The following is an 18,486-nucleotide window of genomic DNA, read 5'->3' on the forward strand; positions in this document are numbered from 1 at the left end:
TGGTGTGGTTTGGGATTGAAGTGCCTGTGCGGTTTTTGTAGGGTGGTGGGGATGGGATTGATGCGTCTGTTCTGTGTTTGTAGGGTGGTGGGGTTTGGGATTGATGCGTCTGTTCTGTGTTTCTAGGGTGGTGGGGTTTGGGATTGCAGCGTCTGTTCCGTTTTTGAAGGGTGGTGGGGTTTGGGATTGATGCGTCTGTTCTGTGTTTGTAGGGTGGTGGGGTTTGGGATTGATGCGTCTGTTCTGTGTTTCTAGGGTGGTGGGGTTTGGGATTGACGCGTCTGTTCCGTTTTTGAAGGGTGGTGGGTTTTGGGATTGATGCGTCTGTTCCTTCTTTGTAGGGGGTGGGGTTGGGGACTGATGCGTCTGTTCTGTGTTTGTAGGGTGGTTGGGTTTGGGATTGATGCGTCTGTTCTATGTTTGTAGGGTGGTGGGGTTTGGGATAGAAGCATCTGTTCCGTTTTTGTAGTTTGGTGGGGTTTGGGATTGATGCTTCTGTTCTGTGTTTGTCGGGTGGTGGGGTTTGGGATTGATGTGTCTGTTATGTGTTTGTAGGGTGGTGGGATTTGGCATTTATGCGTCTGTTACATTTTTGTAGGGTGGTGGGGTTTGGGATTGATGCGTCTGTTCCGTTTTTGTAGGGTGGTGTGGTTTGCGATTGATGCGTCTGTTCCGTTTTTGTAGGGTGGGGGGTTTTGGGATTGATGCGAATGTTCTGTGTTTTTAGGGTGGTGGGGTTTGGGATTGATGTGTCTGTTCGGTTTTTGTAGGTTGGTGGGGTTTGGGATTGATGTGTCTGTTCGGTTTTTGTAGGTTGGTGGGGTTTGTGATTGTGACGTCCGTTCGGTTTTTGTAGGGCGGTGGGGTTTGGGATTGATGTGTCTGTTCCGTTTTTGTAGGGTGGTGGGGTTGGGGATTGATGCGTCTGTTCGGTTTTTGTGGGGTGGTGGGGTTTAGGATTGATGCGTCTGTTCAGTTTTTGTAGGATGGTGGAGTTTGGGATTGAAGCGTCTGTTCAGTTTTTGTAGTCTGGTGGGGTTTGGGATTGAAGCGTCTGTTCCGTTTTTGTAGGGCGGTGGGGTTTGTGATTGAAGAGTTTGTTCCGTTTTTGTAGTTTGGTGGAGTTTGGGATTGAAGCATCTGTTCCGTTTTTGTAGGCTGGTGGTGTCTGGGATTGATGCTTCTGTTCTGTTTTTGTAGGGTGCTGGGGTTTGGGATTGATGTGTCTGTTCCGTTTTTGTAGGGTGGCGGGGTTTGGGATTGATGCGTCTGTTCGGTTTTTGTAGGCTGGTGGGGTTTGGGATTGAAGCGTCTGTTCCGTTTTTGTAGGGCGGTGGGGTTTGTGATTGAAGAGTTTGTTCCGTTTTTGTAGTTTGGTGGAGTTTGGGATTGATGCGTCTGTTCTGTGTTTGTAGGGTGGTGGGGTTTGGGATCGATGCGTCTGTTGTGTGTTTGTAAGGTGGTGGGTTTTGGGATTGAAGCCTCTGTTCCATTTTTGTAGTTTGGAGGACTTTGGGATTGATGCGTCTGTTCTGTCTTTGTAGGGTGGTGGGGTCTGGGATTGATGCGTCTGTTCCGTTTTTGTAGGGTTGTGGGGTTTGGGATTGAAGCGTCTGTACTGTTTTTGTAGGGTGGTTGGGTTTGGGATAGATGAGTCTGTTCTCTGTTTGTAGGGTGGTGGGGTTTGGGATTGATGTGTCTGTTCTGTTTTTGTAGGGTGGTGGAGTTCGGGATTCATGCGTCTGTTCCATGTTTGTAGGGTTGTGGGGTTTGGGATTGATACGTCTGTTCGGTTTTTGTAGAGAGGTGGGGTTTGGGATTGATGTCTCTGTTCGGTTTTTGTAGGTTGGTGGGGTTTGGGAATGATGTGTCCGTTCCACTTCTGCGGGGTGGTGGGGTTTGGGATTGATGTGTCTGTACTGTGTTTGAAGGGTGGTGGGTTTTGGGATTGATGCGTCTGTTCCTTCTTTGTACGGGGGTGGGGTTTGGGATAGATGCGTCTGTTCCGTTTCTGTAGGGTGCTGGGGTTTGGGATTGATGTGTCTATTCTGTGTTTGTAGGTTGGTCGGGATTGTGATTGATGCGTTTCTTCCGTATTTGTAGGGTGGTGTGGTTTGGGATTGAAGTGCCTGTGCGGTTTTTGTAGGGTGGTGGGGATGGGATTGATGCGTCTGTTCTGTGTTTGTAGGGTGGTGGGGTTTGGGATTGATGCGTCTGTTCTGTGTTTCTAGGGTGGTGGGGTTTGGGATTGCAGCGTCTGTTCCGTTTTTGAAGGGTGGTGGGGTTTGGGATTGATGCGTCTGTTCTGTTTTTGTAGTGTGGTGGGGTTTGGGATTGATACGTCTGTTCGGTTTTTGTAGGGTGGTGGGGTTTGGGATTGCAGCGTCTGTTCCGTTTTTGAAGGGTGGTGGGGTTTGGGACTGATGTGTCTGTTCTGTGTTTGTAGGGTGGTGGGGTTTGGGATTGATGCGTCTGTTCTGTGTTTCTAGGGTGGTGGGGTTTGGGATTGACGCGTCTGTTCCGTTTTTGAAGGGTGGTGGGTTTTGGGATTGATGCGTCTGTTCCTTCTTTGTAGGGGGTGGGGTTTGGGACTGATGCATCTGTTCTGTATTTGTAGGGTGGTGGGGTTTGGGATTGATGCGTCTGTTCTGTTTTTGTACGGTGCTGGGATTTGGGATTGATGCGTCTGTTCTATGTTTGTAGGGTGGTGGGGTTTGGGATAGAAGCATCTGTTCTATTTTTGTAGGGTGGTGGGGTTTGGGATTGAAGCGTCTGTTCCGTTTTTGTAGTTTGGTGGGGTTTGGGATTGATGCTTCTGTTCTGTGTTTGTAGGGTGGTGGGTTTTGGGATTGATGTGTCTATTCTGTGTTTGTAGGTTGGTCGGGATTGTGATTGATGCGTTTCTTCCGTATTTGTAGGGTGGTGTGGTTTGGGATTGAAGTGCCTGTGCGGTTTTTGTAGGGTGGTGGGGATGGGATTGATGCGTCTGTTCTGTGTTTGTAGGGTGGTGGGGTTTGGGATTGATGCGTCTGTTCTGTGTTTCTAGGGTGGTGGGGTTTGGGATTGCAGCGTCTGTTCCGTTTTTGAAGGGTGGTGGGGTTTGGGATTGATGCGTCTGTTCTGTTTTTGTAGTGTGGTGGGGTTTGGGATTGATACGTCTGTTCGGTTTTTGTAGGGTGGTGGGGTTTGGGATTGCAGCGTCTGTTCCGTTTTTGAAGGGTGGTGGGGTTTGGGACTGATGCGTCTGTTCTGTGTTTGTAGGGTGGTGGGGTTTGGGATTGATGCGTCTGTTCTGTGTTTCTAGGGTGGTGGGGTTTGGGATTGACGCGTCTGTTCCGTTTTTGAAGGGTGGTGGGTTTTGGGATTGATGCGTCTGTTCCTTCTTTGTAGGGTGGTGTGGTTTGGGATTGATGTGTCTGTTCGGTTTTTGTAGGGTGGTGGGGTTTGTGATTGAAACGTCTGTTCGGTTTTTGTAGTGTGGTGGGGTTTGGGATTGATGCGTCTTTTCTGTGTTTGAAGGGTGGTGGGGTTTGGGATTGATGTGTCTGTTCGGTTTTTGTAGGGTGGTGGGGTTTGGGATTGATGTGTCTGTTCGGTTTTTGTAGGGTGGTTGGGTTTGTGATTGAAACGTCTGTTCGGTTTTTGTAGGGTGGTGGGGTTTGGGATTGATGCGTCTGTTCTGTGTTTGTAGGGTAGTGGGGTTTGGGATTGATGTGTCTGTTCGGTTTTTGTAGGGTGGTGGGGTTTGGGATTGATGTGTCTGTTCGGTTTTTGTAGGGTGGTTGGGTTTGTGATTGAAACGTCTGTTCGGTTTTTGTAGGGTGGTGGGGTTTGGGATTGATGCGTCTGTTATGTGTTTGTAGGGTGGTGGGGTTTGGGATTGATGTGTCTGTTCTGTGTTTGTAGGGTGGTGTGGTTTGGGATTGATGTGTCTGTTCGGTTTTTGTAGGGTGGTGGGGTTTGTGATTGAAACGTCTGTTCGGTTTTTGTCGTGTTGTGGGGTTTGGGATTGATGCGTCTGTTCTGTGTTTGAAGGGTGGTGGGGTTTGGGATTGATGTGTCTGTTCGGTTTTTGTAGGGTGGTGGGGTTTGGGATTGATGTGTCTGTTCGGTTTTTGTAGGGAGGTGGGGTTTGGGATTGATGCGTCTGTTCTGTGATTGTAGGGTGGTGGGGTTTGGGATTGATGTGTCTTGTCTGTGTTTGTAGGGTGGTCTGGTTTGGGATTGATGTGTCTGTTCGGTTTTTGTAGGGTGGTGGGGTTTGTGATTGAAACGTCTGTTCGGTTTTTGTAGTGTGGTGGGGTTTGGAATTGATGCGTCTGTTCTGTGTTTGAAGGGTGGTGGGGTTTGGGATTGAAGTGTCTGTTCCGTTTTTGTAGGGTGGTGGGGTTTGGGAATGAAGCGTCTGTTCTGTTTTTGTAGGGTGGTGGGGTTTGGGATTGATGTGTCTGTTCAGTTTTTGTAGGGTGGTGGGGTTTGGGATTGATGTGTCTGTTCGGTTTTTGTAGGGTGGTTGGGTTTGTGATTGAAACGTCTGTTCGGTTTTTGTAGGGTGGTGGGGTTTGGGATTGATGCGTCTGTTCTGTGTTTGTAGGGTGGTGGGGTTTGGGATTGATGTGTCTGTTCTGTGTTTGTAGGGTGGTGTGGTTTGGGATTGATGTGTCTGTTCGGTTTTTGTAGGGTGGTGGGGTTTGTGATTGAAACGTCTGTTCGGTTTTTGTAGTGTGGTGGGGTTTGGGATTGATGCGTCTGTTCTGTGTTTGAAGGGTGGTGGGGTTTGGGATTGAAGTGTCTGTTCCGTTTTTGTAGGTTGGTGGGGTTTGGGATTGATGCGTCTGTTCTGTTTTTGTAGGGTGGTGGGGTTTGGGATTGATGTGTCTGTTCCGTTTTTGTAGGGTGCGGTGTTTTGGGATTGAAGCGTCTTTTCCGTATTTGTGGGGTGGGGGGTTTTGGGATTGATGCGTTTGTTCTGTGTTTGTAGGGTGGTGGGGTTTGGGATTCGTGCGTCTGTTCCGTTTTTGTAGGGTGGTGGGGTTTGGGATTGATGTGTCTGTTCTGTTTTTGTAGGCTGGTGGGGTTTGGGATTGATGCGTCTGTTCCATTTTTGTAGTGTGGTGGGGTTTGGGATTGATGCGTCTGTTCGGTTTTTGTAGGGTGGTGGGGTTTGGGATTGATGCGTCTGTTCTGTGTTTGTAGGGTGGTGTGGTTTGGGATTGATGTGTCTGTTCGGTTTTTGTAGGGTGGTGGGGTTTGGGATTGATGCGTCTGTTCTGTTTTTGTAGGGTGCTGGGGTTTGGGATTGCTGCGTCTGTTCTGTGTTTGAAGGGTGGTGGGGTTTGGGATTGAAGTGTCTGTTCCGTTTTTGTAGGGTGGTGGGGTTTGGGATTGAAGCGTCTGTTCGGTTTTTGTAGTGTGGTGGGGTTTGGGATTGATGCGTCTTTTCTGTGTTTGAAGGGTGGTGGGGTTTGGGATTGATGTGTCTGTTCGGTTTTTGTAGGGTGGTGGGGTTTGGGATTGATGTGTCTGTTCGGTTTTTGTAGGGTGGTTGGGTTTGTGATTGAAACGTCTGTTCGGTTTTTGTAGGGTGGTGGGGTTTGGGATTGATGCGTCTGTTCTGTGTTTGTAGGGTGGTGGGGTTTGGGATTGATGTGTCTGTTCGGTTTTTGTAGGGTGGTGGGGTTTGGGATTGATGTCTCTGTTCGGTTTTTGTAGGGTGGTTGGGTTTGTGATTGAAACGTCTGTTCTGTTTTTGTAGGGTGGTGGGGTTTGGGATTGATGCGTCTGTTATGTGTTTGTAGGGTGGTGGGGTTTGGGATTGATGTGTCTGTTCTGTGTTTGTAGGGTGGTGTGGTTTGGGATTGATGTGTCTGTTCGGTTTTTGTAGGGTGGTGGGGTTTGTGATTGAAACGTCTGTTCGGTTTTTGTCGTGTTGTGGGGTTTCGGATTGATGCGTCTGTTCTGTGTTTGAAGGGTGGTGGGGTTTGGGATTGATGTGTCTGTTCGGTTTTTGTAGGGTGGTGGGGTTTGGGATTGATGTGTCTGTTCGGTTTTTGTAGGGAGGTGGGGTTTGGGATTGATGCGTCTGTTCTGTGTTTGTAGGGTGGTGGGGTTTGGGATTGATGTGTCTGTTCTGTGTTTGTAGGGTGGTGTGGTTTGGGATTGATGTGTCTGTTCGGTTTTTGTAGGGTGGTGGGGTTTGGGATTGAAGCGTCTGTTCTGTTTTTGTAGGGTGGTGGGGTTTGGGATTGATGTGTCTGTTCGGTTTTTGTCGGGTGGTTGGGTTTGTGATTGAAACGTCTGTTCGGTTTTTGTAGGGTGGTGGGGTTTGGGATTGATGCGTCTGTTCTGTGTTTGTAGGGTGGTGGGGTTTGGGATTGATGTGTCTGTTCTGTGTTTGTAGGGTGGTGTGGTTTGGGATTGATGTGTCTGTTCGGTTTTTGTAGGGTGGTGGGGTTTGTGATTGAAACGTCTGTTCGGTTTTTGTAGTGTGGTGGGGTTTGGGATTGATGCGTCTTTTCTGTGTTTGAAGGGTGGTGGGGTTTGGGATTGATGTGTCTGTTCGGTTTTTGTAGGGTGGTGGGGTTTGGGATTGATGTGTCTGTTCGGTTTTTGTAGGGTGGTTGGGTTTGTGATTGAAACGTCTGTTCGGTTTTTGTAGGGTGGTGGGGTTTGGGATTGATGCGTCTGTTCTGTGTTTGTAGGGTGGTGGGGTTTGGGATTGATGTGTCTGTTCGGTTTTTGTAGGGTGGTGGGGTTTGGGATTGATGTGTCTGTTCGGTTTTTGTAGGGTGGTTGGGTTTGTGATTGAAACGTCTGTTCGGTTTTTGTAGGGTGGTGGGGTTTGGGATTGATGCGTCTGTTATGTGTTTGTAGGGTGGTGGGGTTTGGGATTGATGTGTCTGTTCTGTGTTTGTAGGGTGGTGTGGTTTGGGATTGATGTGTCTGTTCGGTTTTTGTAGGGTGGTGGGGTTTGTGATTGAAACGTCTGTTCGGTTTTTGTCGTGTTGTGGGGTTTGGGATTGATGCGTCTGTTCTGTGTTTGAAGGGTGGTGGGGTTTGGGATTGATGTGTCTGTTCGGTTTTTGTAGGGTGGTGGGGTTTGGGATTGATGTGTCTGTTCGGTTTTTGTAGGGAGGTGGGGTTTGGGATTGATGCGTCTGTTCTGTGTTTGTAGGGTGGTGGGGTTTGGGATTGATGTGTCTTGTCTGTGTTTGTAGGGTGGTCTGGTTTGGGATTGATGTGTCTGTTCGGTTTTTGTAGGGTGGTGGGGTTTGTGATTGAAACGTCTGTTCGGTTTTTGTAGTGTGGTGGGGTTTGGAATTGATGCGTCTGTTCTGTGTTTGAAGGGTGGTGGGGTTTGGGATTGAAGTGTCTGTTCCGTTTTTGTAGGGTGGTGGGGTTTGGGAATGAAGCGTCTGTTCTGTTTTTGTAGGGTGGTGGGGTTTGGGATTGATGTGTCTGTTCAGTTTTTGTAGGGTGGTGGGGTTTGGGATTGATGTGTCTGTTCGGTTTTTGTAGGGTGGTTGGGTTTGTGATTGAAACGTCTGTTCGGTTTTTGTAGGGTGGTGGGGTTTGGGATTGATGCGTCTGTTCTGTGTTTGTAGGGTGGTGGGGTTTGGGATTGATGTGTCTGTTCTGTGTTTGTAGGGTGGTGTGGTTTGGGATTGATGTGTCTGTTCGGTTTTTGTAGGGTGGTGGGGTTTGTGATTGAAACGTCTGTTCGGTTTTTGTAGTGTGGTGGGGTTTGGGATTGATGCGTCTGTTCTGTGTTTGAAGGGTGGTGGGGTTTGGGATTGAAGTGTCTGTTCCGTTTTTGTAGGTTGGTGGGGTTTGGGATTGATGCGTCTGTTCTGTTTTTGTAGGGTGGTGGGGTTTGGGATTGATGTGTCTGTTCCGTTTTTGTAGGGTGCGGTGTTTTGGGATTGAAGCGTCTTTTCCGTTTTTGTGGGGTGGGGGGTTTTGGGATTGATGCGTTTGTTCTGTGTTTGTAGGGTGGTGGGGTTTGGGATTCGTGCGTCTGTTCTGTTTTTGTAGGGTGGTGGGGTTTGGGATTGATGTGTCTGTTCTGTTTTTGTAGGCTGGTGGGGTTTGGGATTGATGCGTCTGTTCCATTTTTGTAGTGTGGTGGGGTTTGGGATTGATGCGTCTGTTCGGTTTTTGTAGGGTGGTGGGGTTTGGGATTGATGCGTCTGTTCTGTGTTTGTAGGGTGGTGTGGTTTGGGATTGATGTGTCTGTTCGGTTTTTGTAGGGTGGTGGGGTTTGGGATTGATGCGTCTGTTCTGTTTTTGTAGGGTTCTGGGGTTTGGGATTGCTGCGTCTGTTCTGTGTTTGAAGGGTGGTGGGGTTTGGGATTGATGTGTCTGTTCTGTGTTTGTAGGGTGGTGTGGTTTGGGATTGATGTGTCTGTTCGGTTTTTGTAGGGTGGTGGGGTTTGGGATTGAAGCGTCTGTTCTGTTTTTGTAGGGTGGTGGGGTTTGGGATTGAAACGTCTGTTCGGTTTTTGTAGGGTGGTGGGGTTTGCGATTGATGCGTCTGTTCTGTGTTTGTAGGGTGGTGGGGTTTGGGATTGATGTGTCTGTTCTGTGTTTGTAGGGTGGTGTGGTTTGGGATTGATGTGTCTGTTCTGTGTTTGTAGGGTGGTGGGGTTTGGGATTGATGCGTCTGTTCTGTTTTTGTAGGGTCGTGTGGTTTGGGATTGATGCGTCTGTTCGTTTTTTGTAGGGTGGTGGGGTTTGGGATTGATGCGTCTGTTCAGTTGTTGTAGGGTGCTGGGGTTTGGGATTGCTGCGTCTGTTCTGTGTTTGAAGGGTGGTGGGGTTTGGGATTGAAGTGTCTGTTCCGTTTTTGTAGGGTGGTGGGGTTTGGGATTGATGAATCTGTTCCGTTTTTGTTGTTTGGTGGAGTTTGGGATTGATGCGTCTGTTCTGTGTTTGTAGGGTGGTGGTGTATGGGATTGACGCGTCTGTTTTGTCTTTGTAGGGTGCTGGGGTTTGGGATTGCTGCGTCTGTTCTGTGTTTGAAGGGTGGTGGGGTTTGGGATTGAAGTGTCTGTTCTGTTTTTGTAGGGTGGTGGGGTTTGGGATTGATGCGTCTGTTCCGTTTTTGTTGTTTGGTGGAGTTTGGGATTGATGCGTCTGTTCTGTGTTTGTAGGGTGGTGGGGTTTGGGATTGATGTGTCTGTTCGGTTTTTGTAGGGTGGTGGGGTTTGGGATTGATGTGTCTGTTCGGTTTTTGTAGGGAGGTGGGGTTTGGGATTGATGCGTCTGTTCTGTGTTTGTAGGGTGGTGGGGTTTGGGATTGATGTGTCTGTTCTGTGTTTGTAGGGTGGTGTGGTTTGGGATTGATGTGTCTGTTCAGTTTTTGTAGGGTGGTGGGGTTTGGGATTGATGCGTCTGTTCTGTTTTTGTAGGGTGCTGGGGTTTGGGATTGCTGCGTCTGTTCTGTGTTTGAAGGGTGGTGGGGTTTGGGATTGAAGTGTCTGTTCCGTTTTTGTAGGGTGGTGGGGTTTGGGATTGAAGCGTCTGTTCTGTTTTTGTAGGGTGGTGGGGTTTGGGATTGATGTGTCTGTTCGGTTTTTGTCGGGTGGTTGGGTTTGTGATTGAAACGTCTGTTCGGTTTTTGTAGGGTGGTGGGGTTTGGGATTGATGCGTCTGTTCTGTGTTTGTAGGGTGGTGGGGTTTGGGATTGATGTGTCTGTTCTGTGTTTGTAGGGTGGTGTGGTTTGGGATTGATGTGTCTGTTCGGTTTTTGTAGGGTGGTGGGGTTTGTGATTGAAACGTCTGTTCGGTTTTTGTAGTGTGGTGGGGTTTGGGATTGATGCGTCTTTTCTGTGTTTGAAGGGTGGTGGGGTTTGGGATTGATGTGTCTGTTCGGTTTTTGTAGGGTGGTGGGGTTTGGGATTGATGTGTCTGTTCGGTTTTTGTAGGGTGGTTGGGTTTGTGATTGAAACGTCTGTTCGGTTTTTGTAGGGTGGTGGGGTTTGGGATTGATGCGTCTGTTCTGTGTTTGTAGGGTAGTGGGGTTTGGGATTGATGTGTCTGTTCGGTTTTTGTAGGGTGGTGGGGTTTGGGATTGATGTGTCTGTTCGGTTTTTGTAGGGTGGTTGGGTTTGTGATTGAAACGTCTGTTCGGTTTTTGTAGGGTGGTGGGGTTTGGGATTGATGCGTCTGTTATGTGTTTGTAGGGTGGTGGGGTTTGGGATTGATGTGTCTGTTCTGTGTTTGTAGGGTGGTGTGGTTTGGGATTGATGTGTCTGTTCGGTTTTTGTAGGGTGGTGGGGTTTGTGATTGAAACGTCTGTTCGGTTTTTGTCGTGTTGTGGGGTTTGGGATTGATGCGTCTGTTCTGTGTTTGAAGGGTGGTGGGGTTTGGGATTGATGTGTCTGTTCGGTTTTTGTAGGGTGGTGGGGTTTGGGATTGATGTGTCTGTTCGGTTTTTGTAGGGAGGTGGGGTTTGGGATTGATGCGTCTGTTCTGTGTTTGTAGGGTGGTGGGGTTTGGGATTGATGTGTCTTGTCTGTGTTTGTAGGGTGGTCTGGTTTGGGATTGATGTGTCTGTTCGGTTTTTGTAGGGTGGTGGGGTTTGTGATTGAAACGTCTGTTCGGTTTTTGTAGTGTGGTGGGGTTTGGAATTGATGCGTCTGTTCTGTGTTTGAAGGGTGGTGGGGTTTGGGATTGAAGTGTCTGTTCCGTTTTTGTAGGGTGGTGGGGTTTGGGAATGAAGCGTCTGTTCTGTTTTTGTAGGGTGGTGGGGTTTGGGATTGATGTGTCTGTTCAGTTTTTGTAGGGTGGTGGGGTTTGGGATTGATGTGTCTGTTCGGTTTTTGTAGGGTGGTTGGGTTTGTGATTGAAACGTCTGTTCGGTTTTTGTAGGGTGGTGGGGTTTGGGATTGATGCGTCTGTTCTGTGTTTGTAGGGTGGTGGGGTTTGGGATTGATGTGTCTGTTCTGTGTTTGTAGGGTGGTGTGGTTTGGGATTGATGTGTCTGTTCGGTTTTTGTAGGGTGGTGGGGTTTGTGATTGAAACGTCTGTTCGGTTTTTGTAGTGTGGTGGGGTTTGGGATTGATGCGTCTGTTCTGTGTTTGAAGGGTGGTGGGGTTTGGGATTGAAGTGTCTGTTCCGTTTTTGTAGGTTGGTGGGGTTTGGGATTGATGCGTCTGTTCTGTTTTTGTAGGGTGGTGGGGTTTGGGATTGATGTGTCTGTTCCGTTTTTGTAGGGTGCGGTGTTTTGGGATTGAAGCGTCTTTTCCGTTTTTGTGGGGTGGGGGGTTTTGGGATTGATGCGTTTGTTCTGTGTTTGTAGGGTGGTGGGGTTTGGGATTCGTGCGTCTGTTCTGTTTTTGTAGGGTGGTGGGGTTTGGGATTGATGTGTCTGTTCTGTTTTTGTAGGCTGGTGGGGTTTGGGATTGATGCGTCTGTTCCATTTTTGTAGTGTGGTGGGGTTTGGGATTGATGCGTCTGTTCGGTTTTTGTAGGGTGGTGGGGTTTGTGATTGATGCGTCTGTTCTGTGTTTGTAGGGTGGTGTGGTTTGGGATTGATGTGTCTGTTCGGTTTTTGTAGGGTGGTGGGGTTTGGGATTGATGCGTCTGTTCTGTTTTTGTAGGGTGCTGGGGTTTGGGATTGCTGCGTCTGTTCTGTGTTTGAAGGGTGGTGGGGTTTGGGATTGAAGTGTCTGTTCCGTTTTTGTAGGGTGGTGGGGTTTGGGATTGAAGCGTCTGTTCTGTTTTTGTAGGGTGGTGGGGTTTGGGATTGATGTGTCTGTTCGGTTTTTGTCGGGTGGTTGGGTTTGTGATTGAAACGTCTGTTCGGTTTTTGTAGGGTGGTGGGGTTTGGGATTGAGGCCTCTGTTCTGTGTTTGTAGGGTGGTGGGGTTTGGGATTGATGTGTCTGTTCTGTGTTTGTAGGGTGGTGTGGTTTGGGATTGATGTGTCTGTTCGGTTTTTGTAGGGTGGTGGGGTTTGTGATTGAAACGTCTGTTCGGTTTTTGTAGTGTGGTGGGGTTTGGGATTGATGCGTCTTTTCTGTGTTTGAAGGGTGGTGGGGTTTGGGATTGATGTGTCTGTTCGGTTTTTGTAGGGTGGTGGGGTTTGGGATTGATGTGTCTGTTCGGTTTTTGTAGGGTGGTTGGGTTTGTGATTGAAACGTCTGTTCGGTTTTTGTAGGGTGCTGGGGTTTGGGATTGATGCGTCTGTTCTGTGTTTGTAGGGTGGTGGGGTTTGGGATTGATGTGTCTGTTCGGTTTTTGTAGGGTGGTGGGGTTTGGGATTGATGTGTCTGTTCGGTTTTTGTAGGGTGGTTGGGTTTGTGATTGAAACGTCTGTTCGGTTTTTGTAGGGTGGTGGGGTTTGGGATTGATGCGTCTGTTATGTGTTTGTAGGGTGGTGGGGTTTGGGATTGATGTGTCTGTTCTGTGTTTGTAGGGTGGTGTGGTTTGGGATTGATGTGTCTGTTCGGTTTTTGTAGGGTGGTGGGGTTTGTGATTGAAACGTCTGTTCGGTTTTTGTCGTGTTGTGGGGTTTGGGATTGATGCGTCTGTTCTGTGTTTGAAGGGTGGTGGGGTTTGGGATTGATGTGTCTGTTCGGTTTTTGTAGGGTGGTGGGGTTTGGGATTGATGTGTCTGTTCGGTTTTTGTAGGGAGGTGGGGTTGGGATTGATGCGTCTGTTCTGTGTTTGTAGGGTGGTGGGGTTTGGGATTGATGTGTCTGTTCTGTGTTTGTAGGGTGGTGTGGTTTGGGATTGATGTGTCTGTTCGGTTTTTGTAGGGTGGTGGGGTTTGGGATTGAAGCGTCTGTTCTGTTTTTGTAGGGTGGTGGGGTTTGGGATTGATGTGTCTGTTTGGTTTTTGTCGGGTGGTTGGGTTTGTGATTGAAGTGTCTGTTCCGTTTTTGTAGGGTGGTGGGGTTTGGGAATGAAGCGTCTGTTCTGTTTTTGTAGGGTGGTGGGGTTTGGGATTGATGTGTCTGTTCGGTTTTTGTAGGGAGGTGGGGTTTGGGATTGATGCGTCTGTTCTGTGTTTGTAGGGTGGTGGGGTTTGGGATTGATGTGTCTGTTCTGTGTTTGTAGGGTGGTGTGGTTTGGGATTGATGTGTCTGTTCGGTTTTTGTAGGGTGGTGGGGTTTGGGATTGAAGCGTCTGTTCTGTTTTTGTAGGGTGGTGGGGTTTGGGATTGATGTGTCTGTTTGGTTTTTGTCGGGTGGTTGGGTTTGTGATTGAAACGTCTGTTCTGTGTTTGTAGGGTGGTGGGGTTTGGGATTGATGTGTCTGTTCTGTGTTTGTAGGGTGGTGTGGTTTGGGATTGATGTGTCTGTTCGGTTTTTGTAGGGTGGTGGGGTTTGTGATTGAAACGTCTGTTCGGTTTTTGTAGTGTGGTGGGGTTTGGGATTGATGCGTCTTTTCTGTGTTTGAAGGGTGGTGGGGTTTGGGATTGATGTGTCTGTTCGGTTTTTGTAGGGTGGTGGGGTTTGGGATTGATGTGTCTGTTCGGTTTTTGTAGGGTGGTGGGGTTTGGGATTGATGTGTCTGTTCGGTTTTTGTAGGGTGGTTGGGTTTGTGATTGAAACGTCTGTTCGGTTTTTGTAGGGTGGTGGGGTTTGGGATTGATGCGTCTGTTCTGTGTTTGTAGGGTGGTGGGGTTTGGGATTGATGTGTCTGTTCGGTTTTTGTAGGGTGGTGGGGTTTGGGATTGATGTGTCTGTTCGGTTTTTGTAGGGTGGTTGGGTTTGTGATTGAAACGTCTGTTCGGTTTTTGTAGGGTGGTGGGGTTTGGGATTGATGCGTCTGTTATGTGTTTGTAGGGTGGTGGGGTTTGGGATTGATGTGTCTGTTCTGTGTTTGTAGGGTGGTGTGGTTTGGGATTGATGTGTCTGTTCGGTTTTTGTAGGGTGGTGGGGTTTGTGATTGAAACGTCTGTTCGGTTTTTGTCGTGTTGTGGGGTTTGGGATTGATGCGTCTGTTCTGTGTTTGAAGGGTGGTGGGGTTTGGGATTGATGTGTCTGTTCGGTTTTTGTAGGGTGGTGGGGTTTGGGATTGATGTGTCTGTTCGGTTTTTGTAGGGAGGTGGGGTTTGGGATTGATGCGTCTGTTCTGTGTTTGTAGGGTGGTGGGGTTTGGGATTGATGTGTCTGTTCTGTGTTTGTAGGGTGGTGTGGTTTGGGATTGATGTGTCTGTTCGGTTTTTGTAGGGTGGTGGGGTTTGGGATTGAAGCGTCTGTTCTGTTTTTGTAGGGTGGTGGGGTTTGGGATTGATGTGTCTGTTTGGTTTTTGTCGGTGGTTGGGTTTGTGATTGAAGTGTCTGTTCCGTTTTTGTAGGGTGGTGGGGTTTGGGAATGAAGCGTCTGTTCTGTTTTTGTAGGGTGGTGGGGTTTGGGATTGATGTGTCTGTTCGGTTTTTGTAGGGAGGTGGGGTTTGGGATTGATGCGTCTGTTCTGTGTTTGTAGGGTGGTGGGGTTTGGGATTGATGTGTCTGTTCTGTGTTTGTAGGGTGGTGTGGTTTGGGATTGATGTGTCTGTTCGGTTTTTGTAGGGTGGTGGGGTTTGGGATTGAAGCGTCTGTTCTGTTTTTGTAGGGTGGTGGGGTTTGGGATTGATGTGTCTGTTTGGTTTTTGTCGGGTGGTTGGGTTTGTGATTGGAACGTCTGTTCTGTGTTTGTAGGGTGGTGGGGTTTGGGATTGATGTGTCTGTTCTGTGTTTGTAGGGTGGTGTGGTTTGGGATTGATGTGTCTGTTCGGTTTTTGTAGGGTGGTGGGGTTTGTGATTGAAACGTCTGTTCGGTTTTTGTAGTGTGGTGGGGTTTGGGATTGATGCGTCTTTTCTGTGTTTGAAGGGTGGTGGGGTTTGGGATTGATGTGTCTGTTCGGTTTTTGTAGGGTGGTGGGGTTTGGGATTGATGTGTCTGTTCGGTTTTTGTAGGGTGGTTGGGTTTGTGATTGAAACGTCTGTTCGGTTTTTGTAGGGTGGTGGGGTTTGGGATTGATGCGTCTGTTCTGTGTTTGTAGGGTGGTGGGGTTTGGGATTGATGTGTCTGTTCGGTTTTTGTAGGGTGGTGGGGTTTGGGATTGATGTGTCTGTTCGGTTTTTGTAGGGTGGTTGGGTTTGTGATTGAAACGTCTGTTCGGTTTTTGTAGGGTGGTGGGGTTTGGGATTGATGCGTCTGTTATGTGTTTGTAGGGTGGTGGGGTTTGGGATTGATGTGTCTGTTCTGTGTTTGTAGGGTGGTGTGGTTTGGGATTGATGTGTCTGTTCGGTTTTTGTAGGGTGGTGGGGTTTGTGATTGAAACGTCTGTTCGGTTTTTGTCGTGTTGTGGGGTTTGGGATTGATGCGTCTGTTCTGTGTTTGAAGGGTGGTGGGGTTTGGGATTGATGTGTCTGTTCGGTTTTTGTAGGGTGGTGGGGTTTGGGTTTGATGTGTCTGTTCGGTTTTTGTAGGGAGGTGGGGTTTGGGATTGATGCGTCTGTTCTGTGTTTGTAGGGTGGTGGGGTTTGGGATTGATGTGTCTTGTCTGTGTTGTAGGGTGGTCTTTTTTGGGATTGATGTGTCTGTTCGGTTTTTGTAGGGTGGTGGGGTTTGTGATTGAAACGTCTGTTCGGTTTTTGTAGTGTGGTGGGGTTTGGAATTGATGCGTCTGTTCTGTGTTTGAAGGGTGGTGGGGTTTGGGATTGAAGTGTCTGTTCCGTTTTTGTAGGGTGGTGGGGTTTGGGAATGAAGCGTCTGTTCTGTTTTTGTAGGGTGGTGGGGTTTGGGATTGATGTGTCTGTTCAGTTTTTGTAGGGTGGTGGGGTTTGGGATTGATGTGTCTGTTCGGTTTTTGTAGGGTGGTTGGGTTTGTGATTGAAACGTCTGTTCGGTTTTTGTAGGGTGGTGGGGTTTGGGATTGATGCGTCTGTTCTGTGTTTGTAGGGTGGTGGGGTTTGGGATTGATGTGTCTGTTCTGTGTTTGTAGGGTGGTGTGGTTTGGGATTGATGTGTCTGTTCGGTTTTTGTAGGGTGGTGGGGTTTGTGATTGAAACGTCTGTTCGGTTTTTGTAGTGTGGTGGGGTTTGGGATTGATGCGTCTGTTCTGTGTTTGAAGGGTGGTGGGGTTTGGGATTGAAGTGTCTGTTCCGTTTTTGTAGGTTGGTGGGGTTTGGGATTGATGCGTCTGTTCTGTTTTTGTAGGGTGCTGTGTTTTGGGATTGAAGCGTCTTTTCCGTTTTTGTGGGGTGGGGGGTTTTGGGATTGATGCGTTTGTTCTGTGTTTGTAGGGTGGTGGGGTTTGGGATTCGTGCGTCTGTTCTGTTTTTGTAGGGTGGTGGGGTTTGGGATTGATGTGTCTGTTCTGTTTTTGTAGGCTGGTGGGGTTTGGGATTGATGCGTCTGTTCCATTTTTGTAGTGTGGTGGGGTTTGGGATTGATGCGTCTGTTCGGTTTTTGTAGGGTGGTGGGGTTTGGGATTGATGCGTCTGTTCTGTGTTTGTAGGGTGGTGTGGTTTGGGATTGATGTGTCTGTTCGGTTTTTGTAGGGTGGTGGGGTTTGGGATTGATGCGTCTGTTCTGTTTTTGTAGGGTTCTGGGGTTTGGGATTGCTGCGTCTGTTCTGTGTTTGAAGGGTGGTGGGGTTTGGGATTGATGTGTCTGTTCTGTGTTTGTAGGGTGGTGTGGTTTGGGATTGATGTGTCTGTTCGGTTTTTGTAGGGTGGTGGGGTTTGGATTGAAGCGTCTGTTCTGTTTTTGTAGGGTGGTGGGGTTTGGGATTGATGTGTCTGTTCTGTGTTTGTAGGGTGGTGGGGTTTGGGATTGATGTGTCTGTTCTGTGTTTGTAGGGTGGTGTGGTTTGGGATTGATGTGTCTGTTCGGTTTTTGTAGGGTGGTGGGGTTTGTGATTGAAACGTCTGTTCGGTTTTTGTAGTGTGGTGGGGTTTGGGATTGATGCGTCTGTTCTGTGTTTGAAGGGTGGTGGGGTTTGGGATTGAAGTGTCTGTTCCGTTTTTGTAGGTTGGTGGGGTTTGGGATTGATGCGTCTGTTCTGTTTTTGTAGGGTGCTGTGTTTTGGGATTGAAGCGTCTTTTCCGTTTTTGTGGGGTGGGGGGTTTTGGGATTGATGCGTTTGTTCTGTGTTTGTAGGGTGGTGGGGTTTGGGATTCGTGCGTCTGTTCTGTTTTTGTAGGGTGGTGGGGTTTGGGATTGATGTGTCTGTTCTGTTTTTGTAGGCTGGTGGGGTTTGGGATTGATGCGTCTGTTCCATTTTTGTAGTGTGGTGGGGTTTGGGATTGATGCGTCTGTTCGGTTTTTGTAGGGTGGTGGGGTTTGGGATTGATGCGTCTGTTCTGTGTTTGTAGGGTGGTGTGGTTTGGGATTGATGTGTCTGTTCGGATTTTGTAGGGTGGTGGGGTTTGGGATTGATGCGTCTGTTCGGTTTTTGTAGGGTGGTGGGGTTTGGGATTGATGCGTCTGTTCTGTTTTTGTAGGGTTCTGGGGTTTGGGATTGCTGCGTCTGTTCTGTGTTTGAAGGGTGGTGGGGTTTGGGATTGATGTGTCTGTTCTGTGTTTGTAGGGTGGTGTGGTTTGGGATTGATGTGTCTGTTCGGTTTTTGTAGGGTGGTGGGGTTTGGGATTGAAGCGTCTGTTCTGTTTTTGTAGGGTGGTGGGGTTTGGGATTGATGTGTCTGTTCGGTTTTTGTCGGGTGGTTGGGTTTGTGATTGAAACGTCTGTTCGGTTTTTGTAGGGTGGTGGGGTTTGGGATTGATGCGTCTGTTCTGTGTTTGTAGGGTGGTGGGGTTTGGGATTGATGTGTCTGTTCTGTGTTTGTAGGGTGGTGTGGTTTGGGATTGATGTGTCTGTTCGGTTTTTGTAGGGTGGTGGGGTTTGTGATTGAAACGTCTGTTCGGTTTTTGTAGTGTGGTGGGGTTTGGGATTGATGCGTCTTTTCTGTGTTTGAAGGGTGGTGGGGTTTGGGATTGATGTGTCTGTTCGGTTTTTGTAGGGTGGTGGGGTTTGGGATTGATGTGTCTGTTCGGTTTTTGTAGGGTGGTTGGGTTTGTGATTGAAACGTCTGTTCGGTTTTTGTAGGGTGCTGGGGTTTGGGATTGATGCGTCTGTTCTGTGTTTGTAGGGTGGTGGGGTTTGGGATTGATGTGTCTGTTCGGTTTTTGTAGGGTGGTGGGGTTTGGGATTGATGTGTCTGTTCGGTTTTTGTAGGGTGGTTGGGTTTGTGATTGAAACGTCTGTTCGGTTTTTGTAGGGTGGTGGGGTTTGGGATTGATGCGTCTGTTATGTGTTTGTAGGGTGGTGGGGTTTGGGATTGATGCGTCTGTTCTGTGTTTGTAGGGTGGTGGGGTTTGGGATTGATGTGTCTGTTCGGTTTTTGTAGGGTGGTGGGGTTTGGGATTGATGTGTCTGTTCGGTTTTTGTAGGGAGGTGGGGTTTGGGATTGATGCGTCTGTTCTGTGTTTGTAGGGTGGTGGGGTTTGGGATTGATGTGTCTTGTCTGTGTTGTAGGGTGGTCT

This window comes from Hypanus sabinus, chromosome 2, assembly GCF_030144855.1.
Source record: "Hypanus sabinus isolate sHypSab1 chromosome 2, sHypSab1.hap1, whole genome shotgun sequence".
Lineage (NCBI taxonomy): Eukaryota > Metazoa > Chordata > Chondrichthyes > Myliobatiformes > Dasyatidae > Hypanus > Hypanus sabinus.